We start from the raw sequence: 14849 nt of genomic DNA, 5'->3' as shown, positions 1-14849 counted from the left end.
CTCAGAAAAGAATAGTTTGTAACCTTCCAAAATGCAGTGAAAAGAATCGATGAGAATGCTGAAGTTTTGTTATTTGCATGAAAGGCTCTCAATATCAGGGTCGTTTTTAAACCATATAAAGCCAAGTCTAGGCTTCTGGATAAAAGCTTAAAGGTTGATACTCCCAAGGCCAGTCACTATTACCAGCTGTGATAACTGAAATAAACTCAAGGAGATATTGTGTGAGCCATCTCTTCAGTGACAGATTCAAGACATGGAAAACAATGCATAAGGTTTCTTACTTGCAGCTGGTTTCCTAAAATGAAATCAAGGTTCAAATTGTTGGCATGTTGCATCTCACTCATTCAGTTGCTTGGGGTTGAAGATGAAAGGGACCTTGCTTGAAGAGGCAATCTTGAATGTCAGAGTGTAGGCTGCAGAACACACCAGGACAGCCTTCCCGGGTTCCTGGCACTTGGAGGGGCTCAGAGCACTGCATCATATGCACATGGCTAAAGGTTTGCTGATACCGCAGCCCTCTGCAGTGAGAAACTTACTCCTGTCTATCATGCAGAGCTTAGTGAAGAGATCTGAGAGCCTGTGGAGTGTGGTTCATCAGGAAAATAAGCACTCTCCATTGCCCTTCCTCATCTATGGCATGGGGTAGTGATTAAAAACAAGAAAACTGATTTAATCATTGGTGAACAATGAGTGAAAATACCTAGTAGAATTTTGGAAGGTCATTTTACTTTATGCTTCTCAGTGACTAAGACTTGTCAGTGATCAATCCTCAAACAGAAACAAGTCTAAAATTACAATCACAGCATAGCAACCAGTTTCACTTAAACTGCATTTTTAACAACAAAAAAACAACTAAATAGCAATTGTGGTTCTCTTAGCTATTGCCTCAGCACAATTGTTACCACCCTCAGTCTTGCTGCAGCCATTTTTAAGTTTCAAGTGTGCACAAGAACATCATTTATCTCCCTTGGCAGGCAAATACTTAACTGCCATGCAATAGGATTAGAGATACTTCTTTTTAGAGGCAATCATTTCAGCTCTTTGCATTAGTTATCTGAAGGGTACTAATACTAAGCAAACCAAATCCTCAAAAGAATCTGGTATCTGAGTCCATTGTTACTTTCTGATTTGCTTTACTAATTTATCATTTCCTTTTCCAAATAAGGCTGTTATTAATTGATTCTTTCTGAGTGTTTATATGGTACCTAATGCAATTGTGAAATTCAATAAATATTAAATCAGCCAATCAGTCTTTTTTGGAAGCTAATTGAGTAGAGTTCATACCTATTCTTGCTGCTAGGCTTTCATTTTAAAAAGAATAATTAGCATTATATAAAGTCATAAAAAATTTTTAAAGTTTTCAGTCAATAATGGAGGAGGAAAGCCCATGACCAAAATCTTTCATGCCAAAAATGAAAAGTCATAATGGGATTATTTGTATATAATTTGTTGACTTTTTATGACAATGAATTAGCTTTGTCACCCAAGAGAACACAAATGGGTCAGAGGAAATAAGAAAGTTTGATATCAGGCATGTAAAAAGTAATCCATCATATAGTTCTTCCCTTTCATTCTCAACCTAATTGGGAATAGACACAAGGACCCAAAGGAAATAAGAATATCAGCATAATTCAGGGTGAAGTAAGATGGGAGGGTGTGGCTGAGACTCAAAGCCAAAATGGAGAATCTTACTCCTTCTCTTCTTACTTTGCCCACCTGGTCACTGCTAAAGAACAACAGGTTAATCAGGACACATTGCTTCATAGAGGGCAGAGGCTAATCAGAGCCTTTCCAATCCCTAAGGCACACAGCATGAGAGCAAGGGACAGGCCTGTGTATGAGAAGAGATCTTTTATTCCTCAGCCCTGCCTGTTCATTAGTAGCTAGCAGGCCCTCTCCAGTTTCCTCCATCACTAACTGTTTCCATCTCCCAAGGAGTAAGTAGGGTCCTTTACTAAAATGACAGAAACATTTTCTGCGGTACTCCTTTAGAGGTAGGAGATTGAGGCACAAGTTCCTAGTTCACAGATTAGGAAGAAGAAAAGTTTCCATCCTGAGCTCTCTAGAAACCATCTGAGGGAAAAGGAGGAATTGAAGATGAAATCAATTTTTTTTTAAATGTTTTTACTCGAAAGGTAGAGAGACAGGGACAGACAGAAAACTTCCGTTATTGGTTCACTTCCCAAATGCCTGCAACAGCTAGGACTGAGCCAGGCTGAATTCAGGAGCCCAGAACTCAATCCAGGCCCCTATGTAGGTGTCAGGGACCCAAACACTTGATCTATCACCCGGTTCTTCCCAGGGTGCATGTTAGCAGAAAGCTAGAATCAGAAGCAAGTTGGGCTGTGAACCCAGAACTCAGAGGGGATGCAGGCATCCCCAAAGGTGTCTTAAATGCTGCACCAAATACCTACCCTGACGACTCAAACTCTGAGCTAGGATAGAGGAATAGTTTTGAAGCAGAAGATCACAAACTATGTTTTAGACCTGCTAAGGTGGAGGTATCAGAAAGATGTGAAAATATCCAACAAGGCCATGAAAATGTGGATGGAGATGTCGAACCAGAAACTGATGGAGTCAGGAGCATTGTTGAAGTCAGGGAAGTGACAACAGAAAACACTGTAGAAAGGAGACAGCTTCCATCTGTAGGTTGCAGGGAGAGCAAAAGGCAGGCCTGTGGAAGCCACGTGGGGAATGCTCCAATTTAGTGGCTCCCTAGAACAGATGCGCAAATGGGAGGCAAAGGAGGGTGAGGACTGGGACAGGGAGGCCTCTGGAAACCTTCCAGAGAACTGACTCACTGTGGAAGGAAAGGTTAAAGCCCTACATTAACGGATTTAAAAGGAAATGAATGGTGAAAAAAAGAGAATTTGTCTTCAATCTTTAGAGAAGTTTAACTGCAAAGGGGATAAGTGGGAAAACAGTTAGAGCCCGAGTAAAGGCCAACAATGAGCCTTTTGTCAGGAAAGGGGTTTCCAAACAAGTGTCCAGAGAATTTGGGAAGTAGACACAGTGACGGGAGAGGAAGAATTGAAGACAGGAGAGAAGAGGGCATTCTCCTGGGGATGTGTGACTTAGCAATTGATTTCAACATACTCTGAGGTTCTTCCAACCCCCAGAAAGTTCAGTGCCCTCTATGGCTGTTTTTGGTTCTGCAGAGTTAAGATTGAGCCTCACTAGTTACCATGGCTCCTGCCTGTGGTCTCCTCTCCATCAACCCTGGCTACTAAAATTCACACTTGAAGAATGATTTTCAGGAAAAGATAAGGAGTACCTGGGAATGTAGCCCTAGTTTTCTATACGAACCTGTATGCAAGTGAGTGAATCACCCCACTGGTGGTCACACGGGGCATTACATTGAACTATTACCCACTTGAAAACAAGAATGTCTCTGTCAGTGAATTAGCAAAAGATAAATCATGTTGATTTTGGACTGGTAGCCTTCGTGTTCCTAGGTGAAGTCTTTCACATGAGCTTGTATGAATAGTGGAGGAGCTATGCCATCTGGAACAGGCTATGTCATCTCATGTAATCTGGAGGTGATTTCCAACCACCACAATCAGGGTGGATTAACATTGTCTACAATATTTGAGTTTTTGAAGGAAATACAATTATAATGTGCAGTCATATCAAACATTATTTTCAGCAAATGTTCCCTGAAAACAGACTTTATATTCACCTTACCATAATGAAAAATTTTAAAATAACCTAAAACCATCATTATAATAGAAAATATCTTAAATGGAAGCATTCCAGATTGTTCTTTTAATATTTTAGAAATTCTAGAGCCTAATTAGAATTTGTCATCCTCTGGGTTACTAGACTGCGGGGTGAGGGGCAGAGTTTGTTTTGTTAGCATTACAGACTTTTCCAAAAAGTCTTCTGAGTTTGAGAGCTTAAAGCCATCAATATAATTGAATTTATCTACAACATAATGCTTTGCAGACAGTTTTTAGGGAGTAATCATTTATTATCCACAAGCAAATAGAATTCATTTATATAGTTTCCACACTGAGTGTAGGATTAGTCATGCAGGAAAATACTGAGTCATTTGGCCAGAAAATTTACTCATAGTTGTATGAACTGCCAATGGAAAATTTGAGAGCTGTTCATAAATCAAATTATACAACTCTTAGAGTCATAAATCACTGAGTAGTATTGTTCATTATTATTATTCAGATAGTGTACATATTTCCACTGTTCCTGAGAATGGGCAATTTACAAAGCAAATATAAAAGCTGAAGGTATTGCCTTCTAGATCAAAGGTGAGAACTGCCATATAAGTTACAAGCATTTTCAAGTTCTTAAATGAAAAAAGAAAAAAATAATATGAGAGGCTATAGTTGTATAGTAAATACATTATGAAATGAGTAAATTCTTTGTTAATATTTATGAATCAAAAGACCATCTTGATAATAAAACTACAACATTGAATAACTAGATTTGTTCCAATAATTGTCATTTGAAACTCTTGCACTGAGGATTTTCAACTAAAAGACTTTTCTTAAGATTTATTTATTTGAAAGACAAAAACAGAATGACAGAAAGGGAGAGATAGGGAAAAGATCTTTCAGACAAAAGCCAGGGGCCTGGTACTCCATCCAGGTTTTCCATGTGAGTGGCAAGGGCCCAAGCACTTGGGCCTGCTGCTTTCCCAGGCACATTAGCAGGGAGTTGGATTGGAAACAGAATGGCCTTGACTGGAACCGGTGCTCCGACATGGGCTTAACCCACTGTGCACCATGCCAGCTCCCTACTAATAGATTTGTATGCTAATGCATCAATGTGCTGACAGCTTGAATAAGAGAACAGAGATACCTGTTGTACCAAGGAAAACAGAAAGTTGCAATGAGTAACTGATGATTAGTAAAAGACATTTCAATAACACGTAGTTCCAGAGGTTATTGAAATTATCCCACTTAATGCCATCCCATGAATCTAGGGACAGAAAAAAAAGTACATATTAAAATGTCTTTGTAGTCCCAATTATTTTATAGAGAGAAATGGAAAAAATAATCTATAAGTACACTAAACCAAAAGAGAGTAGAGTTTATATTTCAAAGAAGAAAGCCAAAAACATAACATCTGTTCTTTCTTGTCCCGTTTCTATGGTAGAAATTCTTAACCTGGAATTCACATATGGGTTTCTAGGGACCTGAAATGTGTAAAGGTTTTTATCTCCTTTGGAAAACATAATTCATAACCTATAATTCATTCCTTTCATTAGACTCTTAAGGTATTTATTTCATTTATTTGAAAGGCAGAGATTGAGAGAGAGATCTTGCTTCTACTGGTTCACACCCCCAAATTCTCACAACAGCTGCAGCTGGACCAAGCTGAATCCAGGAGTCCAGAAATCCATGTGGGTCTCCCACGTGGGTGGCAAGGCCCCGAGTACTTAAGCCTTCATTGCTGCCTCCCAGGGTATGTAGTAGCAGGAGGCTTGGTCAGAAGCAGAGGTAGGACTTGAACCCCACCACTCCATTATGGGATCCAAGCTTGGAAAGTGGTGGCTTACCCACTGTGCCACAGTGCCTGCCCCTTCCTCGATTCCTGAGTCATCTGCCATCCCCCTCCAAAATGAGAAGCGCCAGAATGATACAAATCCACATAAGTACTAAGGCTTCTGAGTACAGTATCAGATCATTCTCTCAATTTATCAACACTGACATAACCTGAATACCCTGAGACAGAGAAGTGTTTCAGGCCCTGTCAGTCTAGAATGAGCAAAGAAAAATTTCTACTCTAACCCGTAAATTTCAGAGAAGGCTCCCAAGTGGATTTGAATCCTGCCTACTCTAAGTAAAGATGATGCCCTGTGAGTTTCTTTGTCCTCTTGTAGCTTTAGACATAGTGGGATGGAGACAAGTTGAGCTTCCTAAAGGAATTTCCATCAGAATGTCAATGCTAAGGCTGTGCTAACTATCCAGGACTGCTTCCACAGACTTCTGTTACAGAATGAAGGGCTAACTCAGTTCCCAAGCTACCTTCAAACGAAATAAATATCCCAATTGATATCGAGATGTTTGAATAGATAAGCCCATCTCGAGTCAATACACTTGTCCTAAAATCTAGTCTTAAATTCAGACTCTCTAAAGATTGCCATAGTATCTAGGCCTAAAAATGAAAACAAGAGGTTTTAGTATCAGGCTCCCAGAAACTACTCCTAGACACAATGGTGAATCCAGCCCCTGCTCTTCATACAGCCTGCCCCAAGTCACAATTTATGAGGTTTTGGGGCTGGTGCTGAGGTATAGCTGGTGAAGCCACCATCTGCGATGCCGGCATCACATATGGGTACTGGTTCGAGTCCCACCTGCTCCACTTCCAATCCAGCTCTCTGATATGGCCTGGGAAAACAGTGGAGGATGGCCCAAGTCCTTGGGCCCCTGCACTTGCAAGGGAGACGCGGAAGCACCTGGCTTTGAATTGGCACAGCTCTGGCCGTTGCGGCTGGTTGGGGAGTGAACCAGCGGATGGATGGAAGACCTCTCTCTCTCTCTCTCTCTCTGCCTCTCCTTCTCTCTGTGTGTAATTCTGACTTTCAAATAAATAAATAAATCTTTAAACAAAAAAACAATTTATGAGTTCAACAACTCTCTGTGGGCTATTCTGACCTTCAGACCTGGTAACTGGAACCTCAGTACCACCAGGGTAATTCTGTATGCCATGGTAGGAAGGTCACTTATTCATATCAGTACACAGTTCCAGCTACGTATTATTTTGACCATCCCACTAGGGGTGGAACTCTATGGTTTCAATGTTTGTCCCCTCCAAAACTCATGTTGAAGTTTGATGGATGTTGTGACAGTATTAGGAGGTGAGACTTTAAGAGGTGATTGGAGGGGCTAGCACTGTGGCATAGCAGGTTAAGCTGCCACCTGCAATGCCAGAATCTTATATGGGCACCAATTCAAGTCCTGGCTGTTCCACTTCTGATCCAGCTCCCTGCTGAAGGTGTGGGAAAGCAGTAGAAGATGGCCCAAGTGTTTGGGCCCCTGCACCCACATGGGAGACCTGCAAAAAGCTCTTGCTCCTGGCTGCAGCTTGGCACAGCCCTAGCCAGCCACTGCAGTCATTTAGGGAGTGAATAAGCCAATGGAAGATCTCTCTCTCTCGCTCCCTTTCTCTCTCTCTCTCTCTGTCTCTCTCTCTTTGTGTATGTGTGTATTGTATGTGTCTCCCTCTCTGTAATCCTGCCTTTCAAATACACAAATCTCTAAAAAAATTTGGATTAATGCTGCTACTGGGTCCTTTTTTTTCCCCCTTTTTTTGGCAGGCAGAGTGGACAGTGAGAGAGAGAGACAGAGAGAAAGGTCTTCCTTTTGCTGTTGGTTCACCCTCCAATGGCCGCCGCGGCCGGCGCACCGCGCTGATCCGATGGCAGGAGCCAGGTACTTCTCCTGGTCTCCCATGGGATGCAGGGTCCAAACACTTGGGCCATCCTCCACTGCACTCCCTGGCCACAGCAGAGAGCTGGCAAGGAAGAAGGGCAACTGGAATAGAATCCGGTGCCCCGACCGGGACTAGAACCTGGTGTGCCAGCGCCGCAAGGCGGAGGATTAGCCTAGTGAGCCGCAGCGCCGGCCGCTACTGGGTCCTTTTAAAAGGGCAAGTTCAACTTCTCTCTCCTTCCTTTCTTGCTTCTTCCATGGTATGACACAGCAAGAAAGCCTTCAGCAAATGCCAGTACCTTGATACTTGGAATTTCCAACCTCCAGAACTGCAAGCCAATAAATCTACACTCATTTCCATGATATTCTATTATAGGAGCATAACAATGACTAAGACACTACCCTTGCCCTACTTGGGGCCTTGCCTCCCTCCTACCACCATATTTCTAGGACACTAGGTCTCAATGCCCCATCATCGTGATCACATTCTCTCACAGTGTTATTTCATTATGAAACTGTCTCACTCCAGTTTCCTGAGGAATCCTGATCTCTCAATCTAGCTGGTTCCACAAGTTGAATATCCCAAATCTGAAATGCTTGGGACCAGAAATGCTCCAGAGTTCATAGTTTTGGATTAGGGATGTTCCACCTGTTTTCTTCCAAGTTCCCTTCTGATCCTCTAGCCGTTCCAGGATTGATGACACAATAACAATGCATTCCACACAGAGAAATACTGGATCAACACCATGACCTGGGCCCAGAAGGCACTATTCTCTGTGTAATTTCACTCCATGGCCATTTGTAATGAGGAAGAAACCCACCTTGAGAAGACATTGCAAGACTATATTTAATGTACAAGACTTCCTGGTGGTCTTCAATCTGGTAAACTGTTAAAAATCTGGGTCTTGAAGAGAAGACATTTGACATAGCTGCTAAGACACTGCTTCAGTTCTCCACGTCTCATATCATAGTGCCTGCATTCCAGGTCCAGCCCTACTCTGTCTCCAGCTTCCTGCTGATGGATACCCTGGGAGGCACCAGGGATGATCCAAGTGCTTGGATCCCTGCCACCCATATGGGAGACCTAGACTGAGTTTTTGGCTCCTGGCTTCAGCCTGGCCCATCCCAAGCTATTGCAGACATTTAAGAATAGGACCAGCAGATGGGTTTCTTGCTTGCTTGCTCTCTGTATCTCTCCCTCCTTCCCTCTCTCTGTCTCTGTCCATCTCTAAGGAAATAAGAAAAATCATAAATAAAATTAATTATTAAAATAATTTTTTTTGGACAGGCAGAGTTAGACAGTGAGAGAGAGAGACAGAGAGAAAGATCTTCCTTCTATTGGTTCACCCCCAAAATGGCCACTACGGATGGTGCGCTGCACCGATCCGAAGCCAGGAGCCAGGCGCTTCCTCCTGGTGTCCCATGTGGGTGCAGGGCCCAAGCACTTGGGAGATCCTCCACTGCCCTCCTGGGCCACAACAGAAAGCTGAACTGGAAGAGGAGCAACTGGGACAGAACCGGTGCCCAAACCGGGACTAGAACCCAGAGTGCCAGTGCCGCAGTTGGAGGATTAGCCTAGTGAGCCGCGGTGCCGGCCTTAAAATAATTTTTTAAATTTATTTGACAGGTAGAGTTATAGACAGTGAGAGAGACAGACAGAGAGAAAGGTCTTCCTTCCACTCTCCAAATGGCTGCTACGGCCGGAACTGCACCAATCCGAAGCCAGGAGCCAGGTGCTTCTTCCTGGTATCCCATGCAGGTGCAGGGGCCCAAGTACTCAAGCTATCTTCTACTGCTTTCCCAGGCCACAGCAGAGAGCTGGACTGGAAGAGGAGCAACCAGGACTAGAACCAGCACCCATATGGGATGCCCGCGCTGCAGACAGAGGATTAAGCAAGTGAGCCACGGCGCCGGCCCCTCTTAACATAATTTTTAAAACATTCAGTTAAAATATCCAGATTTCAATGCCTGGATTAAGGGGCACCAATTACACCCTAGGAGTTGGTTGGTATGGTCATTATTCATCTGTCCCCCTCTTCCAAAAGACATGGACAACATTGGTCTTCTTTATTCCTGAGTGGCTGCATTGGTATGGACAATGTACTAATTTGTAGTTGCAGCCAACACTATTGAGCATCTCTCTGCTGAGCCACTGCTAAATGTTTTATATGCATTTAGTGATTTAATCCTCTAGTGAGCAGCATAAGGATTCTCCAGCACTTAAAACCCATATCTATGGTATATTTTTGCACTGCCTCCCTACCTACTACAGCCCCGCTGCTAAAGGAAGTCCTCTTAGTTGGGGCTTGATGGGCAGCTACTCTTCCCTTCTTCCAAGTATCCTTGGAATACCCCTACCCAGATTAATGCAGGCCAACCTAACAGTCCAGCAGAATATCAGATGTTTCCTGGCATACAATATACATGGTAATCTCTTTTTAGTCTGTGAAGAATTTGCCTAGACTGTCTCTCCTAATCCTTCAATCTCAGAAGTCTCCATTTACTAAAAAATTATTATAGTTCTCCTATCTTTTTTTAAAAAAAAATTTATTTATTTATTTAAAAGTTAGAGTTACACAGAGAGAGAGAGGGAGAGGGAGGCAGAGAGAGAGAGACAAGTCTTTCATCTGAACCAATCCGAAGCCAGGAGCCAGGTGCTTCCTCCAGGTCTCCCACATGGGTGCCGGGGCCCAAGGACTTGGGCCATCCTCTACTGCTATCCCAGGCCATAGCAGAGAGCTGGATTGGAAGAGGAGCGGCCGGGACTAGAACCAGCACCCATATGGGATGCCCATATGGGAGGCCAGGGCATTAACCCGCTGGACCACAGCTCTGGCACCCACTCCTATCTTTTTTATTGCATGTCCCTATCACACTCACTAGGATAAAATCAAGCCAGCACCTCCAGAAAGCTAAAGAAGCTTGGAGTCCAGGCAGATTCCCACTTTGGGATAAAATCTCTCTCTTGAAAGTCACCTGACTGTCCTTCATAAAATAGGTAGCTCTCATAATATTTTCTATATAGTTTTGGATAAAATTGAGGTTTATGTAATGTAGCATCATAGGTATTGAGGTTAATTAGCTGTGTTTCTTGAAGCTCTGTTCTGCCCCCACTGTTATGAACACCCCTCTACTCCTACATTTGATCTAAATTTGTATGATTGCAATCTGGCTCTATTTCCTTCAGTCACTAATAAAAATATTAGATAAATAAGTTAGATGTTATTATAAGACAAACATATCAACTCATAATGGAGTACTGTTACTATATTTCAGAAATGAAGAAGCAGAGACATAGAAAGTTTGCATGGGTAGTACTTATTGGAGCCAGGGTCATGGAGCCAGGCAATTTACTGCTAGGGCCTTTGTTTATAACCATTTTTGTGAACCATCTAAAATACCTGGAAGAGACTCAGACTAGAAGACTATGTTGAACTACCTACATGGTAACATTTTACCTTTTTTCTTTTTTTTCAACTTTTATTTAATAAATATAAATTTCCAAAGTACAATTTTTGAATTATAGTGGCTTTCCCCTCCATAACCTCCCTCCCACCCACAACCATCCCATCTCCCACTGCCTCTCCCATCCCATTCTTCATTAAGATTCATTTTCAATTATCTTTATATACAGAAGATCAGCTTAGTATATACTAAAGATTTCAACAGACTGCACCCACAAAGACACACAAAGTTTAGAATACTGTTTGAGTAGTAGTTTTACTGTTAATTCACATAGTACAACACATTAAGGACAGAGGTCCTGCATGGGGAGGAGGTGCACAGTGACTCCCATTGTTGATTTAACAATTGACACTCTTATTTATTTATTTATTTATTTATTTTTAAACTTTTATTTAGTGAATATAAATTTCCAAAGTACAGAATATGGATTACAATGGCTTCCCCCCATAATGTCCCTCCCACCCGCAACCCTCCCCTTTCCCACTCCCTCTCCCCTTCCATTCACATCATGATTCATTTTCGATACTCTTTATATACAGAAGATCAGTTTAGCATACATTAAGTAAAGATTTCAAAAGTTTGCTCCCACACAGAAACATAAAGTGAAAAATACTGTTTGAGTACTAGTTATAGCATTAAATCTCAATGTACAGCACACTAAGGACAGAGATCCTACATGAGGAGTAAGTGCACAGTGACTCCTGTTATTGACTTAACAAATTGACACTCTTGTTTATGGCATCAGTAATCACCCAAGGCTCTTGTCATGAGCTGCCAAGGCTATGGAAGCCCCCTGAGTTCACTGACTCTGATCATATTAGACAAGGCCATGGTCAAAGTGGAAGTTCTCTCCTCCCTTCAGAGAAAGGTACCTCCTTCTTTGATGACCGGTTCTTTCCACTGGGATCTCACTCGCGGAGATCGTTCATTTAGGTTTTTTTTTTTCCCCAGAGTGTCTTGGCTTTCCATGCCTGAAATACTCTCATGGGCATTTCAGCCGGATCCTCGTGCCTTAAGGGCTGATTCTGAGGCCAGAGTGCTGTTTAGGACATTTGCCATTCTATGGGTCTGCTATGTATCTCACTTCCCATGTTGGATCATTCTCTCCCTTTTTTATTCTATTAGCTAGTATTTGCAGACACTAGTCTTGTTTCTGTGCTCCCTTTGGTTCTTAGTCCTATCAGTATGATCAATTGTGAACAGAAATTGATCACTGGGACTAGTGAGATGGCATTGGTACATGCCACCTTGATGGGATTGAATTGGAATCCCCTAGTATGTTTCTAACTCTACCGTTTGAGGTAAGTCAGCTTGAGCATGTCCCAAATTGCACATCCCTTCCCTCTCTTATTCCCACTCTTATATTTAACAGTGATCACTTTTCAGTTAAGTTTCAGCACTTAAGAATAATTGTGTATTGATTAGAGTATTCAACCAAAAGTATTAAGTAGAACAAACAAAAAAAAATACTAAGAGGGATAACGTATTAAGTTGTTCATCAACAGTCAGGGTGAGGGCTGATCAAGTCACCGTTTCTCATAGTGTTCATTTCACTTTAACAGGTTTCCTTTTTGGTGCTCAGTTAGTTGTCACCTATCAAGGAGAACAAGTGGTATTTGTCCCTTTGGGATTGGCTTATTTCACTCAGCATAATGTTTTCCAAATTCCTAACAGGGATCACTTTTCAGTTAAAATTTAAACACCTAAGAATAATTGTGTGTTAATTACAGAGTTCAACCAATGGTACTAGAACAACAACAAAAAAAGCTAAAATGGATAAAGTATTACATTGTACATCAACCATCAGGACAAGAGCTGATCAAGTCACTGTTTCTCATAGTGTCCATTTCACTTCAACAAGTTTCCCCTTTGGTGCTCAGTTAGTTGTCGCTGATCAGGGAGAACATATGATATTTGTCCCTTTGGGACTGGCTTAATTCTCTCAGCATGATGTTTTCCAAATTCCTCCATCTTGTTGCAAATGACTGGGTTTCGTTGTTTTTGACTGCTGTATAGTATTCTATAGAGTACATGTCCCACAATTTCTTTATCCAGTCTACTGTTGATGGGCATTTGGGTTGGTTCCAGGTCTTAGCTATTGTGAATTGAGCTGCAATAAACATTAATGTGCAGACAGCTTGTTTGTTTGCCAATTTCGTTTCCTTTGGGTAAATTCCAAGGAGTGGGATGGCTGGGTTGAATGGTAGGGTTATATTCAGGTTTCTGAGGAATCTCCAGACTGACTTCCATAGTGGCTTAACCAGTTTGCATTCCCACCAACAGTGGGTTAGTGTCCCTTTTTCCCCACATCCTCTCCAGCATCTATTATTGGTAGATTTCTGAATGTGAGCCATTCTAACTGGGGTGAGGTGAAACCTCATTGTGGTTTTGATTTGCATTTCCCTGATTGCTAGTGATCTTGAACATTTTTTCATGTGTCTGTTGGCCATTTGGATTTCCTCTTTTGAAAAATGTCTATTGAAGTCCTTGGCCCATCTCTTAAGTGGGTTGTTCGTTTTGATGTTGTGGAGTTTCTTGATTTCTTTGTAGATTCTGGTTATCAACCCTTTATCAGTTGCACAGTTTGCAAATATATTTTCCCATTCTGTTGGTTGCCTCTTCACTTTCCTGACTGTTTCTTTTGCAGTACAGAAACTTCTCAATTCGATGCAATCCCAAATGTTAATTTTGGCTTTGACTGCCTGTGCTTCTGGGGTCTTTTCCAAGAAGTCATTGCCGGTACCTATATCTTGCAGGGTTTTTCCAATGCTCTATAATAATTTGATGGTGTCAGGTCATAGATTTAAGTCTTTAATCCATGTTGAGTGAATTTTTGTGACACTCTTATTTATGACATCAGTAATCACCCGAAGCTCTTATCATGAGCTGACAAGGCTATGGGAGCCTCTTGAGTTCACCAACTCTGATCTTATTTACACAAGGCCATATTCAAAGTGGAAGTTCTCTCCTCCCTTCAGAGAAAGGTACCTCCTTCTTTGATGGCTCCTTCTTTCCGCTGGGATCTCACTCACAGAGATCTTTCATTTAGGTCATTTTTTTTTTTTTTTGCCACATTGTCTTGGCTTTCCATGCCTGTGAAACTCTCATGGGCTTTTTAGCCAGATCCAAATGCCTTAAGGACTGATTCTGAGGCCAGAGTGCAGTTTTGGGCATTTGCCATTCTATGAGTCTGCTGTGTATCCTGCTTCCCATGTAGGCTCATTCTCTCCTTTTTAATTCTATCAATTATTATTTGCAGACATTGGTCCTTTTTTTTATATTTGACAGGTATAGTCATAGACAGTGAGAGAGAAAGAGACAGAGAGAAAGGTCTTCCTCTGTTAGTTCACCCCCCAAATGGCCGCTACGGCCAGTGCACTGTGCTTATCCAAAGCCTGGAGCCAGGTGCTTCTCCTGGTCTCCCATTCAGGTTCAGGGCCCAAGCACTTGGGCCATCCTCTACTGCCCTCCTGGGCCACAGCAGAGAGCTGGACTGGAAGAGGAGCAACCAGGATTAGAACCTGGCGCCCATATGGGATGCAGGTGCCGCAGGCGGAGGCTTACCCAGTGAGCCACAGCGCCAGCCCCCAGATATTATTTATGTCTTATTTATGTAATCCCTTTGACACTTAATCCTATCTTTTTGATCAATTATGAACTTAAACTTTGACGCAGCAGGTTAAAGCCCTGGCCTATAGCACCAGCATCCCATATGGGCACTGGTTCTAGTCCTGGCTGCTCCTCTTCCAATCCAGTTCTCTGCTATGGCCTGGGATAACAGTAGAAGATGGCCCAAGTCTTTGGGCCCCTGCACCCATGGTGGAGACCTGGAAGAAGCTACTGGCTCCAGGCTTCAGATCGGTGCAGTTCCAGCCATTTCAGCCATCTGGGGAGTGAAACATCGGATAGAAGACCTCTCTGTCTCTACCTCTCTCTGTAACTCTTTCAAATAAATAAAATAAATCTTTAAAAATATACATTATCAAAAAA

The 14849-nt window shown here is 42.3% G+C and overlaps 1 protein-coding gene across 4 annotated transcripts in view; it reads left to right on the top strand.

Annotated features, from left to right (window-relative positions):
* The window catches only part of BEND6 (BEN domain containing 6), a 66031-nt gene that overhangs the window by 1769 nt on the left and 49413 nt on the right, over nt 1-14849 (top strand). The gene's annotated exons all lie outside the window — the stretch shown is intronic.

Source organism: Oryctolagus cuniculus, chromosome 5, assembly GCF_964237555.1.
Source record: "Oryctolagus cuniculus chromosome 5, mOryCun1.1, whole genome shotgun sequence".
Taxonomy (NCBI): domain Eukaryota; kingdom Metazoa; phylum Chordata; class Mammalia; order Lagomorpha; family Leporidae; genus Oryctolagus; species Oryctolagus cuniculus.
The sequence above is the reverse complement of the archived record's forward strand: the minus strand, read 5'-3'. Positions and strand labels throughout refer to the sequence as shown.